The sequence below is a fragment of the Polypterus senegalus genome, chromosome 3 (genome assembly GCF_016835505.1).
Source record: "Polypterus senegalus isolate Bchr_013 chromosome 3, ASM1683550v1, whole genome shotgun sequence".
NCBI classification, from domain to species: domain Eukaryota; kingdom Metazoa; phylum Chordata; class Cladistia; order Polypteriformes; family Polypteridae; genus Polypterus; species Polypterus senegalus.
In genome coordinates this window covers 20,859,991-20,871,025 of record NC_053156.1, presented here as the reverse complement: position 1 = coordinate 20,871,025, position 11,035 = coordinate 20,859,991, and the positions used below count along the sequence as shown (strand labels likewise).

The following is an 11,035-nucleotide window of genomic DNA, read 5'->3' as shown; positions in this document are numbered from 1 at the left end:
TCTGGATTGGCAGACCGGGGTGGTGGTCCCCTCTTTAAAAGGGGACGGAGGGTGTGTTCCAACTATAGAGGGATCACACTCCTCAGCCTCCCTGGAAAAGTCTATTCGGGGTTCTGGAGAGGAGGGTCCGTCGGATAGTGAACCTCGGATTCAGGAGGAACAGTGTGGTTTTAGTCCTGGTCGCGGAACAGTGGACCAGCTCTTCACCCTTAGCAGAGTCCTGGAGGGTGCATGGGAGTTTGCCCGACCGGTCTACATGTGTTTTGTGGACTTGGAAAAGGCATTGACCGTGTCCCTCGGGAATCCTGTGGGGGTGCTCGGGAGTATGGGGTACGGACCCCTGATAAGAGCTGTTAGGTCTCTGTACAACCGGTGTCAGAGCTTGGTCCGCATTGCGGCAGTAAGTCGAGCCCGTTTCCAGTGAGAGTTGGACTCCGCCAGGGCTGCCCTTTGTCACCGATTCTGTTCATAACTTTTATGGACAGAATTTCTAGGCGCAGCCAGGGTGTTGAAGGGGTCGGTTTGGTGGACTCAGGATTGGGTCACTGCTTTTGCAGATGATGTTGTCCTGTTTGCTTCATCAGGCCGTGATCTTCAGCTCTCTCTGGATCGGTTCGCAGCTGAGTGTGAAGCGGCTGGGATGAGAATCAGCACCTCCAAATCCGAGCATGGTCCTCAGCGGAAAAGGGTGGAGTGCCCTCTCAGGGTTGGGGGAGAGATCCTGCCCCAAGTGGAGGAGTTCAAGTATCTCGGGGTCTTGTTCACGAGTGAGGGAAGAATGGAGCGTGAGATCGACAGGCGGATCGGTGCGGCATCCGCAGTGATGCGGGCTCTGCATCGGTCTGTCGTGGTGAAAAGGAGCTGAGCCGTAAGGCAAAGCTCTCAATTTACCAGTCGATCTACCTTCCTACCCTCACCTATGGTCATGAGCTATGGGTAGTGACCGAAAGAACGAGATCGCGAATACAAGCGGCTGAAATGAGTTTCCTCCGCAGGGTGTCTGGGCTTTCCCTTAAAGATAGGGTGAGAAGCTCAGTCATCCGGGAGGGGCTCAGAGTAGAGCCGCTGCTCCTCCGCATCGAGAGGAGTCAGATGAGGTGGCTCGGGCATCTGATCAGGATGCCTCCTGGACGCCTCCCTGGTGAGGTGTTCCGGGCACGTCCAACCAGGAGGAGGCCCCGGGGAAGACCCAGGACACGCTGGAGAGACTATGTCTCCCGGCTGGCCTGGGAAGCCTTTGGGATTCTCCCGGAAGAGCTGGAAGAAGTGGCGGGGAGAGGAAGTCTGGGCCTCTCTGCTTAAGCTGCTGCCCCGCGACCCGACCTCGGATAAGCGGAAGAGAATGGATGGATGGATGGATAGTTATTGTGTAGGTATTTTAGACTTACCTTACATTGTTCAGGTACCCAATTCCTTTATCGTTCCAACCGTACCCCCATTAACATGTCTATCGAGATAATCACCATCGATCAAAGAACTGTGAGATGGCACCTGTCTTTTCCATTCTCTGTGTTACATATTGCATGGCCATATCAGGCTCACTCTTGATATCCGGAGGAACATTGTGTCTTATGTATTGAATGACTGGGACAGGTTCAAGGTATGGACTGATGACGGTACAGGAGATAATTAGACTACACAGGAGCACTAGAAGAGTGAAATGCTTAAGCCCTCCACCTATGGTTTTGCATGTGAATTGATGGCTGCCTCTGAATTGTTCAGTTGTCGCTTTCAAGTGTACTGAAATGGCCAAATATTTTACACCTTTGGACAACCGCCAATGCCTCTTAAACATCTTAGATTGACAGGAGACGATTTCAGTAGTGGACACTTTGATGTTTATGAATGTTTAAACTCTCAAAAGCTGGATGCGAAGTTATCGATGAACAACAACAACAACAACATTTATTTATATAGCACATTTTCATACAAACAGTAGCTCAAAGTGCTTTACATATTAAAGAATAGAAAAATGAAAGACACAATTATAAAACAAAATAAATCAACATTAACATCAATAAGAGTAAGGTTCAATGGCCAGGGGGGACAGAAAAAACAAAAAAAACTCCAGACGGCTGGAGAAAAAAATAAAATCTGTAGGGATTCCAGACCATGAGACCGCCCAGTCCCCTCTGGGCATTCTACCTAACATAAATGAAACTGTCCTCTTTGGATTTAGGGTTCTCACGGAAGGGCTTGATGATGATGATGGTCACGTAGACTTCTGCCTTTTAATCCATCCATCATTGTTGGAGCATCATGAAGCTTTGAGTAGGTGGTGGTAGCGCAACCGATGAAACCGGTTGTGTGCTTACAACACTTGACAGATGCTGAATGTCACTTCTACACAAGTCCTGCAAATACTGTCGTAATTGAAACAAACCATGAAACTCAAACCGATTATGACAGCAGCAATCCAAGCTGTGAGATTTGAAACAAGAGTACTGTTCACATGGCCAACTGTACGTTGCATGCTCAAGAGTAAGCTCAGCGCAGAGCTTGGTCATATTACAACCGGATGGCCGAACTGACAATGTGGTATACAAAGAGATCTTTAACAAATAATTATTGGTATATTTTCCCTCAGTTTAAAAAGGTTTACTTTTCTTCTTAATTAAAATTTTAAGGCAGTACTTCACCGCTGCGAAGCGTGGGTATTTTGCAAGTCTTCAATAAAACACAAGTTAAAAGCATTTGTTATTCAAATGCTCACCTTCACAGTTCCTAATATTCTTCACCTCCTTCTTGACTGATATTTTAGTAATAAAATATAGAAATAATCTCTTTAGGTCATCTTTAGCCTTTTCTACAATATTTCTCTCCAGCTGCCTTTTAGCTTACCTAATACCCTTTTTCACCATTGTTCTCATTCTCTTATATGCCCTATGGCAAGCACTGGATTTATTAGTCTTTATATATCTCATTTGTCTGGATTTTCCTTTATAACTTTTTAACCACCTTATAGTTTTGTTTAATCCCTTACTGCTTCTAAAGAATGAGATAAATTTGTCCTGCATTATAAGTAAAACACTTTCAAACCTGCTCCACATCTCCATGACTGTCTCCACACTTGAAATCTTATCTTACAGAAGTTTTGCTGCATTTGCTCAGAGTTTGCTGTACTCAAATTAAATGTAACTGTTGTCGTTTTAGAATATGCACTCTATATCAGAACACTGTTAAATCTATTGTAATCACCTATGCGTGCCGGAGACAAAGGAATGGAATTACCTTCTTTACACTCATTGCTACGGAGTGGCCCAAAAACGGGCAGGTGCTGCCACTCAGATCTTCAGTGGCAACAAGTATTCCCGGTTGCTTTGTCCGCTCATACGTTCCAATTGGCTCATCATACTATTTCACCGGATCTCTGTAATTTGACACAAGCCCAGGGTCCAAATCTAAGGCTCGCTTGTGGTCACACATCAGGTCCAATGGGCATTAGCACCTTTCTTTAACTGTGGGAGGCACAATCAAATTGCTCTGTAAGTGCTGTCCGAACCCGTCTACCTTATGTTCACGAGACAACTTTTTAGCCAGCTTCTCCAGGTATTCCCACCTTCTCGGGCAGTCCGCAGCCATCTGCGACATTATTATATTGTGGTCACTAAATCTTAATGGTTCAATCGCCATGACCCTTTTAAGTATTTCAGAATACTAAATATAAACATGCCATGTCCCTCATTGGTGCTTCAACATATTTTGTTATAAAGCTGTGTTTTACTGTAAGACAACTACCCAAGCATAAAGCTAAAAGCTCCACAGAAATGGTGTTGAAACAACAATGTGGATGTCCTGGAGTGGCTGAGACAGTGTGGGGACCAAAAATCCAACTGAGAATGTGTGTCAAGGCTGTTCGCTCGTGATCATCATGACACGTGACAGAGCCTGAGCAGAAGAATGGGAAAAATAGAAGAGCTGATAGAGAGAGACCTGCTGCCATCTACTAAATACAGACGAATACTTATGCAATCAATTATTTTATGTTTTAAATTTGTAATTAATTTAGGCCAATTTGAAGAAATCTGTTTTTTTTTTGTTGGCGAGTTTCAAAAGCCCAATTAAATCCACTGTGATTCAATGTCGTATAACAATAAAATGAAAAAACGTGCATAACCATAAAAGTTGACGAATATGTTTTTAAGGAAAAGAGAAAAGTCACAGAAGATGAAACATTTTAATAAAATCGCATCTGATCAAAATTTTGTAAAAGACAAGCATATCCCCGAGGAGCTGCAGAACACTAATTCATGTTTAAGTGCATAGACAGATCCCTCGCTTTAGATGCCTTTCTTTTTCATTCCCTTTAAATACGCGCATCAGGAATTCCACCGGGGAATGCCACTTGACAGCACGCCGCTCTGACGTCAAGGTTGTGACGTACTCCGGAGTCGCACGCTCTGTAACGCCGTCTGGATTATTAATATTTCAGTTATTTTAAGACTGAAATTTTGCTGTGCTTTTAGTTGCGTTTAAAGACAAACAATATACAATACTATTTTGGCAAATCACAATGCAAAATGTAATTATGTGAACTAATCACGCAAAACCAAAATAAAGATGACAAACTCCTGCAGTTTCATGATTCGTGGCATGTGGAGCTCTTTACCATTGGCTCGCCACATTGCCCGTCAAACCTGAACTTCAGGTGGTTGGCTGCACTAACGAGGCGGTACCCAAAAAAGGCGGGAGCGTTACGTCACCAGGAAGCGCCGAAGCTCACAGAGTTGGATGAGTAAAAGACTGAAACTCTGCAGATGGAGTAGAAAGTGTCTTCAGGGTTTTGTCCAGAGCGACCCCAAATAGAGAGGCCCAGCGAAGGTGAGAGGAGTGAGAAACCACGGCAACCTCATGTCCCAGCAGCCGGCGCGAGGTAGGCCTCTTTAGGGCGGCGTGACGTGGAGGGAAAGCTTCAACTCAACTCTCACGTATTCGCCGACTTGGAGATGAACGCACCTTCTCCGAGTTTCCGGGGTTTGTCGGCATCCCTAAAAAATGATTCATTAGGCCCGACTGTTTCAACCTACCACACTCAATAGTCCAGCACATAATCAACTTAATAGATATAAACGCTACGTGTCGAGGTGCTGTAGGTGTTTGTTTGCAGTGGTCGAATGTGAGGTTGCTTATTCGGGAAAAGTAAGGGAGTCCTGGAAAGAAAAAGTGTGCTGGCCTGCAGGGTGAAAACTTAGAATTTCTTTATATACGGATTGCAAGGTATGTTTGAATATGAGAAAAATGAGCGTGTATTATATTGTTCATAAAGACATTGCAACTTTAAATACCTCACGAGGCGATTAGGTGACTAGGCTTACGTTTGGTTGCGTGACGTTTTACAGAGATAGATATAATTTGTCTTCCGAGGGGAGTTTTGGATTTTTACAGAAGCTCAGTAAATGAATACTAATATTATAATATCGCAGACCTCTCCCAAATTTACACAAGAAACGACTAAAAAGAAAGAAAAGTTCAGATTTGGCAGTCCAAATGAGGCAGAATGACTAAAAAGAAAGAAAATCCCTGATTTGGCGGTCCCAGTATGGCATTATGCAGCTGTATTACCATTCCTTTAAAGAACCCCCAGTCGCGTTTCTTGACACTCATATGCTGAAAATCCTCAGTATTAGTATGCCAGACAGAGGATATGCAGCTTTGGCCATAAGGACAGTTTCTTTTTTATTCTCTCCTTTGCCTCTATCTTGGGGGCTCCAGAATGCATCCCTAAACTGAGCTTTTTTCTTTTTAATTAGCTTAATAATTCATTGAAGTGATGTTAACAGCCCAGCACACCACAGTGTAGAAAATCACACTAGCCATCATAGACATAAGAGTTGTAGAAAATGTGAAGGATGTCGCACATTAAAGGAACACAGTTTTCTAATAAAAAAGGAATCTGATCTTCTCTGCCCATTCTCCTATAGTTTCAGTGTATTATGAGACCAGTCCAACCTGTCATTGATGTGGCCCTCGGAGTACTTGATCATATGAGTCGCATTCACTCCCTGAATAGTGATCGGTGGTGAGGCTGAATGGTACAGTGAAAGTCAATAATCAATTCCTTGGTTTTGTTGAATTAAGGTTGCACCTGATTCTCTTTGTACCAAGAAACAAAGTTCTCCTCTGTCTCATCCCCTTTAAGAATGCACTTCATAAGTACAGAATCATCTGGGAATTTCTGCAAGCGACCTGACATGGTATTATATTTATAGTTTGGGGTGTACAAAGGAAAAAGGACATAGGGCTTCTTCCTTTGTGATGTTCCAGGGTTTCTCACATTAACATCAGAGACACTGCCCTAGAGCAGCACAAACTGCAGTCTACAAGACAGACAGCCCATTACCCAGGACACCATTGGCTCATCCATCTTCATATCTCTGAGCCTGCTCCTTAACAGGGATAGCTGGAGAAATCAACATAATCCTCACAAGTGCTGCCAGCTTTGTCCAGGTGAGAGTAGGCCTTGTGCAGATAGATACGTGCAACTTCCACCCCGATCTTTGTCCAATTGGCAAACTGTAGTTGGTCCAAGAGGACTCGTATAGTCCAGGCCTACTCTCTCACAGGTCTTCATGATGTGAGTTTTAATTGACACTGCACTGTAGTCATTAGGTGAAGAGGTTCTTCACTGCTATGCTGATGATGCTCAGGTTTATATTCCCGTCTGCAACAAATCAACTCCACAACTGTCTGTCTGAACTAAGATCCTGGATAGCTAATAATTTTCTTGATCTAAATCAAAATAAAATGGAGGTGCTTATAGTGGGTCCACCAGCTAAAGCCCAAATTGGTCTTGGACGTCTTGGCTCTTTCTCTGTCTTTTCCAAACCTCAAGTCCGCAATCTTGGTGTCACCTCTCTTTGGAGAAACAAGTAAATTCTGTAGTCAAGAGTTGATTTTTCCAGCATCGTCTATTAGGTAAGATCAAGCTTTATTATCTTCTAGGGATCGTGAGAAAGCTACTCATGCTTATATCTTCTCGCCTTGATTGCTGCAACTCGCTGTATTCTGGGATTAGCAAATCTCTGATACGCAGGTTACAGCTGGTCCAAAATGCTGCCGCTCGCTTTCTGGTTGGGGCCAGGAAGTATGACGACTCTGTTTCTCCAATATTAGCTTCTTTACACTGGCTGCTGCCTGTCAGTTTTCGAATTGATTTTAAAATCTTGTTGCTAGTTTTTAAATCTTTACATGGGCTCGCTCCTGCCTGTTTATCTGATCTGTGTGTTTTACACCAGCCATCCAGAGTGCTTAGATCTTCTGGTCAGTTATCTCTTGTTGTCCCTCGTACCAAATGTAAAACCAAGGGGGACAGGGCCTTTGCGGCTGCTGCCCCTCACCTGTGGCACTCTCTACCTCATCATATAAAGGAGTTGTCTACAATTGAACTGTTCAAGATTAAAAACTCACTTCTTTTCACTTGCATTCAGTGACCTTCAGTAATGCTGATGGTTTCCTCTTTGTGATCATATAGCATTTTTTCTATTTATTATCTATCTTATTTTATGTTCATATATTACTATTTATGTTTTATTGTTTACTGTTTTTGTTTTTTCTTTTATTCTATTATTGTAAAGCACTTTGGCCGCAGCATTACTATGTTGTTTTAAATGTGCTATCTAAATAAACTGACATTGACAAGATACTCCTACATTCTTTGGAACTGGATTAGTGCAGCTTGTTTCCACAGTATTGGGGCATTTTGCAGCCTCAATGAGAGACAGAACAGGTGACAGAGGATATCACAAAAAAATGTAATTACTTAATCATAAATATGTGTTTGCTTTGAACCTACCAAAGAGTGCAGATTGAACTCCTATTTAGTGATCACAAATTACTTAACAAAGTTGTGGAATGAAGATGCATGTCTCCAGAGGTTGTATTGTTTAGTACTCCCATGTATTGACATTCTAACCCTCTTATTTGATTCAGGATTGTGTAGAGCCAGAGCCCTTCCCAGCAGCACTGGTGTGCAAGGCCATCTTGTGCACACACCTGAATTCTATAATTCAGGGCTCATTTATAGTACCATAAGAAAGTACTCAGACCCCTTCACTTTCGTCCCATTTTGTTAAGTTAAAGCTTTATGTTAAAATCATTTCAATTGTTTTTTTTTCCCTCATGAAGAGAATGACAACTCAAAAAAGATTTTATGAATTTTTGCAAATTTATCAAAAAAAACAAAAACATGAAATATCACTTTGTCACAAGTATTCGGACCCCTTTACTCAGTAGTTTTTTGAAGCCCCGAAATCCATAGAAGGCTTTTTGAACAATATGGTGACAGTATTTCACCATGGTGGAGTATTTATGAAAGAATTGAGAATTTTAAAAATGATCGGACAAGTCTTAATCGTAAAGAAGGAGCGGAATATCCATCCTTGTCCACCACCAGTGACAACATTGATTCTGTACCATTATTTTGACAAACTGACAAGGATTTCGGCCCCGGCACATCTTCAGCCCATAAAGAATGGGTCACTGGTGGCTGTTCATCTTTGGCACAGCCATGTCTACTCCTAGAAAACAACAAGAGAAACTGACTGATCAAAGTTAAAACTTTACCACTGTGACCACAGACACACCATGTTTCAACATTTGTGGGTACAAAGCTGTACAGCCATAAGAAACAATTATTACATAAGGATAATTATTGACATACCCTTTATATATTTTGTGAGCTGAAGTCCGTTTAAAATACTGTTGTAAGGCATGCAATGTGCTGTTGTCAAGTGTGTGTTTCTATCCATTTTCAAAATCTATCAAATCCAAGCCTTAGGCCAAGAGAAGACCCTCAGAGCACCAAGCAAAAGATCAAAAACCAGTCATGGGCAAGTGTATATTATAAGTTATAGGCTATGAATTTTATGCAGTGTTGACATTTAAGTCCAACTGCATAACTGTAATAAGCTTTTATGCTCTTCAGCATCATACAATCTATTTAGATCCATTTACTTTTTTCACACTTTGTGATGTTGCAGTCTTATGCCAAAAATTATTTCCCCTTCATCAAGCAACACTCAATAATCGGAATGAAAAAGGAAAAACAAGGCCGTGGAATTTTTTGCAATTGTTGGTGATAGTAGATAGATAGATACTTTATTAATCCCAAGGGGAAATTCACATTGCACTAATAGAGAATAAATGGTTTTCAGTAGTCGGTTTTTCTCATGGTGTTATACACATGTATGACATTAAAGTTCTGTTGTGACTGTTTCTATTGTCAAAGCTCAAGAGAACTAGATTAAAAAGCTCAGCCTGGTTATTGTCTATGTGGAATATACACATTATCCCCATGTTTCATGTTTTCATTTTTTTTTTTGGGGGGATTTTGCTTTCCTTCCACATCCCAAAGACATGCAGTTCAAGTTGGCTGGCAGCTCTAAAACTGACCTGGTGTTAATGGCAGTGAGTGGGAAGACTGGTGCCCACTGCTGCCAGGATAGGCTTTTGCACACCTTGTGCCGATTTAAGTTTGTTAAAATGAACGTATGACATTATTAATTGGAGTGGTATTCTTGAATATGCCTAGAACTCGGTACACTAATCAAAAAACAAAATTAACTCTCAGACTCTAAATATCTTTATCCTTCTGTTTTTACTTTTGAATTGTACTTTTAGAATTTGCATGTTTTGGAGGGATTTTCTTTAATTAGGATAGTTGTACCTGGGGTGTTGTAAATTAAAACAATTCAGACAAGAACAGGCAATTCAGTCCAACTCACTCTTTCCATCATGTTCACCAAGATTGTCCAAAATGACATCAAGTCAAGATCTGAAGGTCCTCAAAGTCCTACTCTCCACAATTCGTCTGGATCACTTATTCCATGTACCTATGGTTCTTTGCATGAGGAAAGACTTTCTAACCTTTGTGCAAAATTTGTCCATAGCAGTTATTCAACTGCCTCCCTGTGTTCTTGATTAAATTTTAAAATAACAGCCTAGATCTACTGTACTAATACTTTTCATAATTTTGATCTCCATTTGCTTAAAGTGAAAAGGTGCAGTTCTTTCAGTCTTTTCTCGTAGCTCATACCATTCAGTCCAGGAAACAGCCTAGTAGATCTTCTAAGGACTTCCTCTAGCATTGCTATGTCTTTTTTTTGTAATATGGAGGCCAAAACTGTAATTGTACTCCAAATGAGTCCTCTCTAGTGTATTATATAACTTAAAATATAAAACCTCCCTTGACTTGTACTCCTCACATTGTGACACTTAACCTAACATTCTATTAGCTTTCTTGGTTGCTCTTGTAAACAGATATTTTCATTGTGTTTGTGATGGTGTGATGCATGTGTTCTTCGTTCTTCTCACATTCCAAAGATGTAAATTACTCGGCGACTCCAAATTAACCTTGGATAGAGTACATTGTTGTATGTCAGAATGTGCTTTCATATGGACTGTTGACCTGTGTAGGTTTGGTCCCTGCTTTGAGCCCAGTTCATCTGTGATAGGCTCTGCGACAACCTACACGGAAATAAAGACACCCCAGTTTTGGAAAATTTAACATGAACTGCATAGCATCTTCAAAGTTCCAGGAACCCAGATTTGATTGTTGGTCTGGTTGTTGTTGAGCTGGAGTGAGTTCTTGGTTAGATGTATTTTGTTCTACATCCTGTTAACATGCATGCTTGGTTAATTGGTGACTTGACAAGATGGTCATGAGTTTTGAATGGTAAACAGCCTTGATTCAGGGTTGGTTTCTGAACTGAACCTAGTACCTTGGATATGAGCTGTGGTTGCTGTAAGCCCTTTAATTTCATTCAGGCCAAAAAGTAAATTTTGCTGTGATTGGGTTATAGGCACATCTTAAACTTGCCATCTACAGTCTCTGATATGCCTGTTATCAAAAGGTTGGTGAGTTTTGATGTGTGGTTTTTGTCCCGGTATACATTTTTGTCATTCCACTCTCCCATATAGCTCACATTTGGGAAGCATCCAAACCCATGTTGCTGTTTGCACAATTTCTTCCTTCCTAGAATTTGAAGACGGTAATTCTTTTTCAGTTGCCTTAGGCTGAATTCTTGAATGACTCCTA

At 41.5% G+C, this 11,035-nt stretch overlaps 1 protein-coding gene across 3 annotated transcripts in view; it reads left to right on the top strand.

Moving 5' to 3' along the window:
- Nucleotides 1-4,674: 4,674 nt before the first annotated feature.
- spryd3 (SPRY domain containing 3) overlaps nucleotides 4,675-11,035 on the top strand; it is a 154,932-nt gene continuing 148,571 nt past the window's right edge. The window contains exon 1 of one of the 3 annotated variants that reach the window (XM_039746762.1): nucleotides 4,675-4,821. The gene's annotated coding sequence lies outside the window, so the exon portion shown is untranslated. Of the gene's footprint in view, nucleotides 4,874-5,116; nucleotides 5,218-11,035 lie in introns of those variants that run through there. The other 2 variants (XM_039746761.1, XM_039746763.1) reach the window with 2 other exon arrangements.